We start from the raw sequence: 12,588 nt of genomic DNA on the forward strand, positions 1-12,588 counted from the left end.
AAACTTTTTAAACTATTAGCATATTTTAATTACATTCTTTTCTAACCCATGAAACAAAATATATTTTACAATGCTTAGAATCTTAAAATACAGTTTTAAATAATTCTACATGTACGAACTGGCCGAAGAGTGTCGACCATATCATGAGTTTGATTTCTGTGGATAGATTTTTATCAACAAGGCATCTAAAAAGTAGTAATATTTGACCTAAACATAAGGAAGTTTTATGAAAGGCACGTGCTTTGAATTTAATTTAATCTAAAAAATATTTATTTGATCGATTTTAAAGGAAGAGATTGAAAAAAGAAAGTGTTTGTGCCAATTATTTTTGTTGCACATGTATGCATTAGATTTGGTTAGTTGAACTATATATATAGATTTTAGACCCACACCACAAAGATAATAGATTTTTAAGATGAGGCTCTTTTATTGCCACGCGTCCAACCTTTTCACTTCAATCTTCCACCGTATCCAACACCACGCGCGCGCGTCACTGCACCTTCTTTGTCTTCTTCTCTTGCCCTAATTGCACACGTAAAAATAATGGAGAACAATAGATTTTGTTTTTGCACCTTCTTTTCCCCAACACCATCATCATCGACCACTGGTTTCTTACTATACACAACGTGTTTTTGCATGTGCCACTGCTTCCACAACAATCGTGTTTCGCAAACTCTCTCCATTTTGCAACCCAACAACGTTGCTGCTGTCTCTTCATTGATCCCTTGTTTTCACCATGTTACAAGGAGCAATGTTTTTCTTTTTATTCTATTATTTTGAATTTACAAAATTCAACTTGCCAAACAAAATACAAACTCCAACACCATGATGATGATGCTTCGAGTGTGCCAACCACTCAGGATGGTAAATGAAAGGGAAAAAGAATAGAAATTTCTTGACATTTTTTTTATATTGTTGCTAAAAATAAGTGTGAAGGACGATTTTCTTTTTCTTGTTCTTTAATTTTGTAAACAAAAAGTAATAATCATTGACACAATAATAACCTAAATAAAAAAAAAAGTCATATGTACTAACAAACTATTGTGGTATATAAAGTGAATGATCATAACGTAAAATCCAATTATAATCGTAGATAATTAAAATTTAATTAATTAATGAACAATTTATTAATCAATTATAAATTTTTATTATAATAATGATTATTTTAATAATTAATAATTTTTAATTTTGTAAATTTAAATTTAAATTGGTTATTACTGTAAATAGCTATTTTTTGTTTCTAAAATTAATTTTTAAATGAAGATTTTCTTGTAATGTTTGTAATGTGTGGGCTCATCGTTATTTTGCTATTGCACCATCGACGAGCTGATGTAGCATTTTTTCCATCATCACTGTTACAAGAGCTCTGACTTCACTTCTCCTCCTTCTTTTCTTTTTCACACTCATCTCCACTTGATTTATAAAAAAAAAAAAAATCATTTGACTTGACGATAATTTTTTCCACTCATTTTACTACAAAATTTACTCATGGAAAAATTTGTTGAAAAAAATAATTATAAATTACAAATGAATTTTCTAAGGCATGATTATTGAGGAATTTTATTGATGGATTTTACACAAATTGATAAAACTCAGTTAATAATTTATCGTTATTTTATTAACAAAGTTTATCGATAGACAAATATAAAAATTTTAAAATAAATGAAATTTATCGATGAATATATACGTCATATGTAAATTTACTAAGAAATATTACTAATTGATTCATTACTTATAGATATTTTTATCAATAATTTAAAATTCTAAAATTTATTGATAAATTTAACCTAATTGTGATAATTTACTAATTTTTTGTACTCGACTATCTATTACAGTCGACAATCTCTAGGAAAGAGTACTGTCACCTTCTATCATACCCTTCCATCACATCCATCCATTACACCTTATTATCAAATACTCTAACATTTTAACTTAGTTCTTTAATAGATTGTCCGCTACACATAATTTAGAGTTAATTTTTTTCAATTTTTTTTTTTAATTTATTATGTGTTGTTCTTCTTCAAGAAAAAATCTTACACTTTTTTTTTAAACCGTCTGTTGTAAACCATATTTAAAATGTAATTTATGCGTGATTTGGCTTTTTAGAAACTTACTTAAAAGCCCTTATGTAACACCCCCGGATCCTCTTGGGCTTACCAGACATCCCACCTGCCACCCTCAAACCGGTTGTGTTAGGTCTGCAGCCCAATACACCCTAACTCATCACCCTTCTCCGTCCATTCATACTGGGTGGGTTGTTGCCAGTGGGAATCGAACCCCCAACCTGACCTTTAACCTGACATGCTCTGGGCGTGGTACGCCAGGGGTGAAGTGGTACGCCAGGGATGTTACACCTTATGCACACCGAAGGCACCTAGACGCAGTACCATGAGTTTCCTTTTTTCTTTCGACCACATATATCTTGATAAAGGCCCTTAGCTTTTTATGTTTTCACTCTTTAGTTTAAGACGTCATAGTCGTTCTTTCACATTTAAGTATTCTGATATATATAATTGGAGATGATCTCGATTATTATATAATACAACAACTCTAAATAAATAATAAATAATAATAATAATAAAGAAATAAGTATATTGGAATAAATTAATGAATTAAAAATAAATAAACTTAACTTTATTTTTTCATTTATTTTCAACTAAATAACTTGTTTTGTCTATTTATATTCTTCTTTTCGTTTTTTTATCATTTTTTCCGAGGATTAGAGATTTTGATATGGTGATCATCGAATTATCATTAATTATAAGACTACTAGCTTATTCACTCTGGTAATCTGAAAACATTTTCCTGAACAACGTTGTTTTTTTCATCTTTCAGATTTCCATTTCTAAATTCAGACTTTTGGAATATTTATACAAAAGAAAAACCCATTACAGGATCATAAGATCCCCACAAAATATGCAATTATTATTCTTGGACAAACTACTGATTAATGTCTTTCATTAAGAATACACCACATGTCATCGATGTCCTATCTTGATTTTGATACTTTAACGAATTTCATTTTCTAATTTTCCTTTTTTCAATTTTTTAAATTTTTTTTTTTGACTCTTTCCTTAAACATAACATCTGAGAAAATCTCTGTTCAACTTTTCCTATGCCACCCATTTTTCTGATGTGTTTTTCTAAATGAAAGCTTAACTTAAGAGTTCATGACTGAAAAGCTTTTGCTCGAATTCAAAAACATTACATTAAAACCTGACTAATTTTTCATACACAATAAATTTTATAATTTAATCAATTGATATAAAATTCTAACAAAACTATTGCATGAAAATAAAGAGTTCTTTTAAACTAATTTTAATAAATTTTACAAGAAACTTTTTCAAACGTATAAAACATTACATAGCAAGAGTTTCATGAAATGCTAGTTGACACACAATCATTGAATGAGGCAAATTAATGGCTATACTAATTATGTATATATGGTAAATAGAAATATAAAAATTGAATTATGCATATGTTTTAATGATAATTACACTCCTTTTGATCATTTGAACAAAATTGAATGTTTTCATTCCTCGTACAAACTATAAACACGTACGTACGGAAGGTTCATACATATGCATGTATGTATAAGTTGGATACTTGGTCTTCTACACTTCATAATATATTATCGTACCCTGCATCCATTTTTTTTCCTACTAATAGTATTACTAGGTAGCTTGTGGCCCACTTTTTCCATAGCTTATATAACCATGGCCACACTTGGGTATTAAATGAATCAAAATAATTATAGTGTTATAATATCAATAAAAATACTACATAAAAATTATAGTGTTATACTACATAATCTCTGACAAATAAATAAATTAAATATGTAAACTATTTGAATCTTGATTATCATTAAAAATAGTAAATAATTATAATATTAAATTTATGAAAAAATGATAAAAAATAATAAAAGATTGTTAATAAATTATGAGTCAATCCACTTTTAACTTGTGTTAAAATCATTTTATCTAATCCAATTTGAATCCATAATGCATAAGATTGATTCACAAATTTGATATTTAACCTATCAAGACACACTAGACTTGTGTTAAATTTTGAGGATGATGTGAATTTTTACTTTTTAGGATCATTAGAATATATTTTTATGCTCAAAATGAATGTTTTTAGGCCACGTGTTCTTAAAATTAGTAAAGATAGTTATTATGAATAATAATAATAATTTATTAAAACAATAATATTTGTATTACTAGTTAGGGGATAAAATTAACGATATCCAATATAGAGACAGGATTTTTAATTGAAATTAATAACTAAGTAATTTTTAATTTTAGAGAGAGTAATGGAAAAATTAGAAGCCTTATACTCCTTAGTTATCATTACGCATCTACAAATAAAAAAGTACGTATAAATATTAATACTAAATATGTGTTTAGGCTTAAGTCATGACTTAAATCTCTTCATTATTCGACCGAAATATGAGTGATATTATTTATATAAAGCTAAATCTGGATTTTTCAAAGGGTAATAAGAGACAAAACCATGTTAATTTCCGTAATTGACGTAATAATAGATTTATCTTATTAAATTATGTAAAAGTAAATTAAAAACTAAAATGAGTGTAAAATTTATATTGAGATTTACAAGTCGAAACGTGCGTTAATTTTTTTATTAAAAATAATTATAAAATAATTATAAATTTTTATTGTAAATAGTTATTTAAATTTTAAAAAATAATTGTTAAAATGATAAAATATTTATTTTATAATATACAATAGTTAAATTTATATTAACTTAAAGGGTGAAATGTACATAAAAAAAATGAATCATCTTTATAATAAATGTTATTATATATTTTACCTCCCATGTAGATATAACAATTTTTTTTTGGACTGCACTAGTGCAGTAAGGGCTTTCTGCCTTGGTTGTTTTCCACATTTTGCCTCGGGTCTAGAACCGAGACATATTGGGGCGAGGTCAAAAGGTACACATTTTGGCCTCGGTTATCACCCGAAGCCATAGATCCAGTTTTATGCCTCGGTTGTTTTGAAACCGGTGTCATATACGTAGCTTACTGCCTCGGGTCAGTTAGGACCGAGGCCATAGGTGATATGCATACTCATCATCTCCATCATCCGCTGCAGTCACACGAACACACATCTGCACCCAGTTAGTGACACTCTGTTCATTCTTGAAAACGTTTTCAGGATCCACTTTGGTCTTAATGTTCACCAGCCTCTCCAAATTCTGAATGAAGTACTTGCTCCCATAAACCTGTCCTTCTTCAAAGCTATTCTCACCGAAGTTGTTCACTCCAATATCAAGGTCTCTGTAATTCAAAAAAGCCCTTCTGGGATTCTTAGAAACAAAAGGGGTCATGTAATTGTAAAGCCTCTTAGCCTGATTCGTGAAATTCTGAGCCGCACCGCTTGAAGGATCGTCCTAGTTCACAAAATACTGAATCTTGAACAGGTTCCCCTTGCGGTGAGGAAACGGTGTCGCATCAGAAGCAATCTCTCCCATTTTCCCTCCGTAAGGGCTGAAAACAAACCCCGTTTTTCCCAGCTCGATCATCCTCTTGAATATCCATTCCAACCCGTCTCTTAAAATGGCGTTCTCAACATAATCGGATTTTCTTTTCAAAAAACCAACAGAGTTTAGATTTCGATCCAGTAGGGTCTTAGGTTTGTCACTGTTTTTCAAACTCTCATCATCGTTCCACCACAGAACAGAATCAATCCAACTCACCTCGGTACAATTCTCCTTCTTCAACCCAAGAAGCGGAAACTCCTTCTCCAAAATCGACACAACCTCATCAGCCTCTCCCAGAAACAACACGGCTGGTCAATGGAACCTCTAGAGAGTCGGAGTCTCGGACAGGAGCGGTCCTTGGTGCTCGCGGACCCAGTCTCGGTGACTGGCGTGGTGGCAGCGAGTCGCAGGACCTAGGACGTTTCTCTCGTGCGGAAGAAGAGAGTTAGGGTTTGGAGACGAATGCGCGCCGGCGTGAATCGTTGACGTAGTCCCCGTGAGAGGGATTAGGGTTTGCGTTGCGTTGTCAGAGGGGTTCTTCCGGCGGTGGTTCTTCTTCTAACGCCAACCAAAGTGGCGGGTCTTCTACCAATCCCTCAGTGCGCGCAGAGGCGTAGGTTTTGGTCTCGCTGGAGAATACCAATGAGGTTGTTGTTATGCCGGATGATGTTTTGGAGAGTGGCGATAAGGGGAAGAGTGAGGAGAGTGTTCATTTTGAACAGGGTGAGGGGTCAGTGTTGTCGCAGAGAGAGATGGAAGAGAGGCAGCGGCGCGAGGAAGAAGTAGAGGGTTCGTGTTTTTTTTTTCCCTAATTAAACTATATGGCCTCGGTTCAATTAATAACCGAGGCATATAACCCTCTTTGGTCCCGGTTCAGTGCCACCCGAGGCCAAAGACATAACAGCTAGTGGCATTTTTGAAATTTTTAGCCACCTTTTTGGCTTCGGGTCTGTTCAACCGAAGCATATAAGGACCTTTTGGCACCAGTTTTTTTTGAACCGAAGCCTATAACCCCTTTTGGCTTCGGACTTTTCTTGAACTGAGGCATAAAAGTTGCCTGGAATTGCAAAAATGCCACCGCGCCGTTATATGCTTCGGTTCCTTACCAACCGAGACCTATAAGGCGAGGTAAAAATACAATTTTGTACTAGTGCTGTGTCTTTCCACCCAAGTGATCTCATAATTTTTTTTTCCTTTGAATCTTGGATTGAAATTTTGAAGTAAGATAATTTTTACCATCGAAGCAAATACAAGAATTGTCTTTCTCTTCTGAAGTAGTCATTGGTAACCATTTAAAAACAAGCAACAAGCAACCCAGATCATGAACAAGAATAATGAATAAGGCCATAGATATCACAAACGCCACAAAACCAGAAAGAAGAACTATGAAACTAGGAAATCTTGAAGAAGAAAAAAATCATGCTTTAAGGGAAAAGTTGAAGCAAGTTTGTGTTTGTAATTTATAATCATAAACTGAAAAAATAATTAATTTACATTTTAAAATTATCTCTATTTGTGATTATTTAAAAAAATTGAATTAAAGACACTTTTTTAGAAAAGTAATTTTCTAAAAAAAAAATACTTTCTATCGAAGTTATGTTGAAAAAAAAAAATAGTTCCTAACTATACTGAGGTGAGTTAGAAATTACTGTAAACATAACTTAAATTTATCTCCTCAAAATATATGGCAAAAAATTTTAAAATCCAATCTCATAATTGAAATTAACCTCTACACTTTCGAACCAAGATTCCTTCTTTGGTATGTATATATACCTTATTCAAAACATCATTCCTATAATTTTGATTGATTACTCACTCGCATTTACCCGAACCCTAATTATTTGTGCATTAGGGTGTTCATATAAATACATTTCCATAGTTGTTCACCAAGGGATCCACTCCCTCATTGCACGATGCATTTCTTCCATGTACCCAACATGTAGGGTTTTGGCAACTTCTAATAATTTACAATACAATTCAAGTTTGTCCAACCTTTAATTGCCACAATTCAACAATCGTCACTAATCAAAATAGGTTCAATTCTTACTACTAATAAATAACTTTACTTAGGTTTTCTCGATTCATCCTATGTTGAATATAAAATTAAAAAAAAAAGTGTCTTTAAGTTATAACATAAATTGTATATATGCAAGTTCAATTAAACAAATGAGATCACAAATCATGTGAAGAAAACATATAATAGAAGCTTGTAGATGAAGAATCGCATTGATTAAACATTAGAAATAATTTGTTTAAATTATCTCTTAGAAAAGAAGATTTAAGAAAAAGCTAAAAAATTGAAGAAGCACGTCGGGTAACATGGAACCATGAAGGCGTAGACATTGGCACTTCGCAAGTTGTCTTTCTTGCAAAACTAGTTTGCTTTTGTTTTTCTCTCCTTCGTACAAACCCCAAAGAAGAAGAGAAAGAAGAAAGTTTCAAAAACCACGAAACACAAAAGCGCGTGAGTCTAGTTCTCTGTCGAAACCAAACCAAACCAAACATCCCCATAAAATCCCAAACACATTCATATTCATATCCATTCTCATATTTTCTCACACTCTCTCTCTCTCTCTCTTTTCTCTCACTTCCGAGTAGCCATGTCCCGTCATCGACGCCAACCCTCCCAAGCCCTTCCGCCGGAAATTTTCGCCGGCGACGACATCACGAAGCCCTTTGACTTCACACACGCCGTCGCCGAGCAAGCCGGAGCGGCCGCGGCCGCCACCGCCGCCGCTTCTCTTTCCCAAGCCTCACGCATTTCGACCCACCAAGAGATCAAAGATTCCCCTCACGCCGCCGTTTCTCCGACCAAGAATAAGCCGGCGGCGCCGCCCAAGTCGGCTTGAACCGCCGTGTGCATCATGAGGCTGCTCCTGCTGCATTTTATGTCTGTCACTTTTTTTTTTTCTTTTTCTTTGTTTTTTGGTTTGAAATAATTGTTAAGATGTCAGCGGAGAAAAAGCTCAAGGCAATGTAACATGGTCTTCTTCTTCTTCTTTAAACTTTTTGTTAGAACTTGGAATATGAGGTTTTGTTATGAATCTTGATGTGCCTGTTTCTCTTGGAAGGTTCTTTGAAGAATATTTCGGATTTAGAAATAGGTTTTATATATACTCATCTCCCGAGGTTTATCCTTATCTTTCTTTATACATTCTTTTAATAGCTATATTTAATTATGATTAAAATTCATTAAAAATTATAACTATGATTCTCACTAAAAAATATCTGGAGTAAATTATTTTAGAAGGAGCAGCAATTCTCTCTATAAAATAAAATACATGTGTGAAAGCTAGAGGTTCGGATCTGGAGCTTTTCTTATTATTATTTTTTAATTCCTCCCTACTAATCCACACTTCATATATTGTAACTCTCTTCAGAATATACATAAAAATTGTTTTATTATTTTGTAAATCAAAGTATTTTTTAGATAATTTCATCACTCACTCACATCGCTTTTGGGTATAATTTTATGTTGTAATAAGATCTGTGTTGAGTGTTGAAGCTGGATGTACTATGCACATATCTCTTTAAGTTGTTAATTTTCAGGTATAATTTTTATTGAGAAAATTAGTAACAGATGAAGCCTGGGCCCTAAAAAATATAATGTTAAATTATATGTATATATTTTAGTAAAATATTGCACCATTATAATTAGTGATGAGTGTGTTTGTTTATTTTTGCACCACAGCACAATACATGATGGACTAGGTTGTGGAAAAGAATTCTACAAATCTTGGTCCCAAAATAAATAAAACTTTAAATAGAATAAATTGTTTCTTAATATGGTAATCTTATTGGATAATACAAATTCACAATAGATATATAAAAGTGAATGTAAAACTAACTTAACAAGTTATTTTTTTTTAAATTAACTTAAACTTAAAGGTCTACTTTTAATAGCACTAAAGAAGCCAATAAAAAAATCAGTTTAAAAATGTTTTTTTAATTTAACTAAAAAATTATTAAAATTGATTGATTTTTAAAGAATAAAAAGTGAACCAATCCAAGTTGTTTGTTTTAATTTAATTCGCTTTTGTAAACAACTTATTTGAGACCAGAGTTAAAAGTTCTAATTAAAATCAAGTTAAAGAGACTTTGATTAAAATCAATTTCAAAATATGAAAACCAAGTTAATGAAATAGTGTTCGAAGATCATATTAATTACTCACATATTATAGTTTAATTTTTTTTATAAGTTAAAATTAACTTATATATAAATAAAAAAATATGTACAAGAATTTAAAATTTATATTTTCAATTAAGTCTTTAACTTTATTAAGAATAATAAAAAAATATGTTGCTTTTGTGTCACACCATGACTAAATATACATAAGATACATCAAGAACATATGTATTACGTCATTAGATTCTTAACAACGTCTTTTTCAAGTGGAAGTGATTATATTACAATGCTTAAAACATGGATGCAATAACAAAAACTTAGAAAAGTGGGACAAAATGCACGGTTAACTATATTATAAGTTAAAGTTAATGTAATTGATAATAATGGAATTAGAATGAAAGAAACATTTGAATATAAAATTTTAATGTTTTAATCATATTCATTCAACAAAACATATTATACTTAGTTACATTATATGATAAATTATATATTATCAACAAAAGTATCGTATTTAATTTTACAAAATAAATTAAGTTACTTTAATATATTTTTATCTTATATGTACATTATCTATAGGGGTTAAATATGTTTTTGATTCCCTAATTTTCAGTGAAAATTGTAATTAGTCCCTCTAAAAAACTTTGGCCAAATTTAGTGCTCCAACTTTACAAATGTTTGGATTTAGTTCTTTTAACAAAATTTTGTTAAGTTTATTTCACATCTCGAATATGTTTCTAAGACAGTTTCTTAACTAACATTGAAGCAGAGATGTGTCAAGCGGGTTAAACAACTCAAATATTCTCATACAACATGTTTAAAATGTTAATAAACTTTAAAAAAAATTGTTAAAAAGACTCAATCCATACATTTTTAAAGTTAGAAAACTAAATTAGACCAAAGTTTTAAAAAAGAACTAATTTCAATTTTCAGTAAAAATTAAGGGAAAAAACATATTTAATTCTTATCTATATTCTTATACTATTACATAAAGAAAATTATCTCTTTTGATGTACACTTTTACGGTTTCCGTATTTATCCTTTAAAGTGACCATTTCTTTTTTAATTTGACCGTTTTATTTCCTAAAATTTAAATATTTTTTAAAACTAAAATAACTATTATAATAAAATACAATAAAATATAAAAATTATTTAAACTTACTTGTATACAAATAATAATAATTTTTGTTGCAAAAAGAAAAAATCACACATATACATGTGTTTTGACTAATTACATGTTAAGGTAATTAAAGTAGAGATATAATGTACAGTAGCCAATTATTTATTTAATAAAATATATTTAGTATCAAATTTCGAAATGTTAATTTACTTAACTAAAAATTATATTTAATAATATATAATAAATTGAGTATTATGAATATAACTATGGTTTTAATAAATGTGTTTATTTGATAATCTAACTCATCCATCAATTCTAATTAGATTGGCTGGAGTTCATTTATGATTAAATAATTCTTTTTGACACAATCGAAACTACTGCACTCTTACTCAAGTTGAATGATGAACATCGGTGGAACTTAAACGTGACATATTCCTCCCAAATTTTTAAATTTTAAATTTTATATATTTTAAAATTATATTTATATATTTATATATTATTTATTAAGTTTTGGAAAGTTTTACACCATTTTATTTATATATACATTATTTATTTATATATTTTTATTGTCTAAAAAATAGAATAAAAATCAATTTGATAGACATTGGTTAATTAAAGACATTAGAGTTTCGACTCGCCATAAAATTATTTCTCAGTAAGTCATCAAGAAAGTATGAAAGTAGAAAAAAAGATAAAGAGATAAATCGGAAAATAGAGAGATTAAAGAATACATTATCACAATATTTCTCATAAATCATGAATCAAGATTAGTATTCTATTATGATTTACATATCTTAAATTTATGATTGTGCTATTACAATGTTTGACCAAAATTAAGTTTTCTCCGGATTAGTATGAATCCTAATTATGATATTAGGGATTCTTTCTTTTATGAAATTGACATGAACCCTAATTATACTTTTATCCACATTAGTATAATCCTAAATTATGAAATTTAGGAATTTTGTATTTTCTGTTGTATATGATAAAATTTGTAAAATTTTATGAATATATATTGGGCTGCATTACGAATTTCGCTGCAAATAATAAATTAGTTGATAGCCTTAAATTGTAATAAAAATTAGAATATCCATGTTGTGTGAATTCATTAAATTAGAAATATAATAAATTAAAATGCATATAATTGTATGAAAAGGGTTTAAGGAAAGGAAATGAAAAATTTTTTTTGGTACTCCTAAATTTTTTTGTCTAAGTTTGTGATGATGAGTATAGATGATCCAGATCTAATCTAATGCTCACTCTTATACTTATATTATAAACAATTGGATTACATTTTTTTTTTCATGTCTTGAATTAATTTGGAGAGACTTGGTATGACTTCACTTATATACTTACATTGAAGCATTGAATTAATTTATGTAAAGAATGTGGTTTTTTAGTTAGATAATTAAAAATCACAACTTTTATACAAAAAGAGAAAAGAATATTATTAAACATTTTTGTCATGTATATTGTAGTTAAAAGTATTTGATAGTGATAAAATTGCGTGATAGAGATGTTTTATCGTCAAATTTTAATATTTCAATCACATTCATCAATTAAAAATATTATATATAAAAATGAATCGATAACTTTAAAAATAGTGAAAAAAAAATCTTAAATCTTTATACCTTTTACACAATACATTAAATATTATTAATGTTTCAATTTCAAGTTCATTTAGACAACAATGTTAAAATCAATCACATTATGTGAATGTTGTTTCTTTTGGAGTCACTAATTTGTGTCACAATTTTGTTATACAAAGATATTTCAAAGAATTGATGAAATGATGCATATTTAAATTATACTTGACTCAACTCTTAAACAATGTAGAACTATT

The 12,588-nt window shown here is 29.6% G+C and overlaps 1 pseudogene; it reads right to left on the bottom strand.

The window, feature by feature from the left end:
* Positions 1 to 5,058: 5,058 nt before the first annotated feature.
* Positions 5,059 to 6,416, bottom strand: LOC114195161 (berberine bridge enzyme-like 21 pseudogene; annotated as a pseudogene).
* Positions 6,417 to 12,588: the final 6,172 nt, after the last annotated feature.

The sequence above is a fragment of the Vigna unguiculata genome, chromosome 8 (genome assembly GCF_037176805.1).
Source record: "Vigna unguiculata cultivar grain cowpea cultivar isolate G323 ecotype 2 chromosome 8, ASM3717680v1, whole genome shotgun sequence".
NCBI classification, from domain to species: domain Eukaryota; kingdom Viridiplantae; phylum Streptophyta; class Magnoliopsida; order Fabales; family Fabaceae; genus Vigna; species Vigna unguiculata.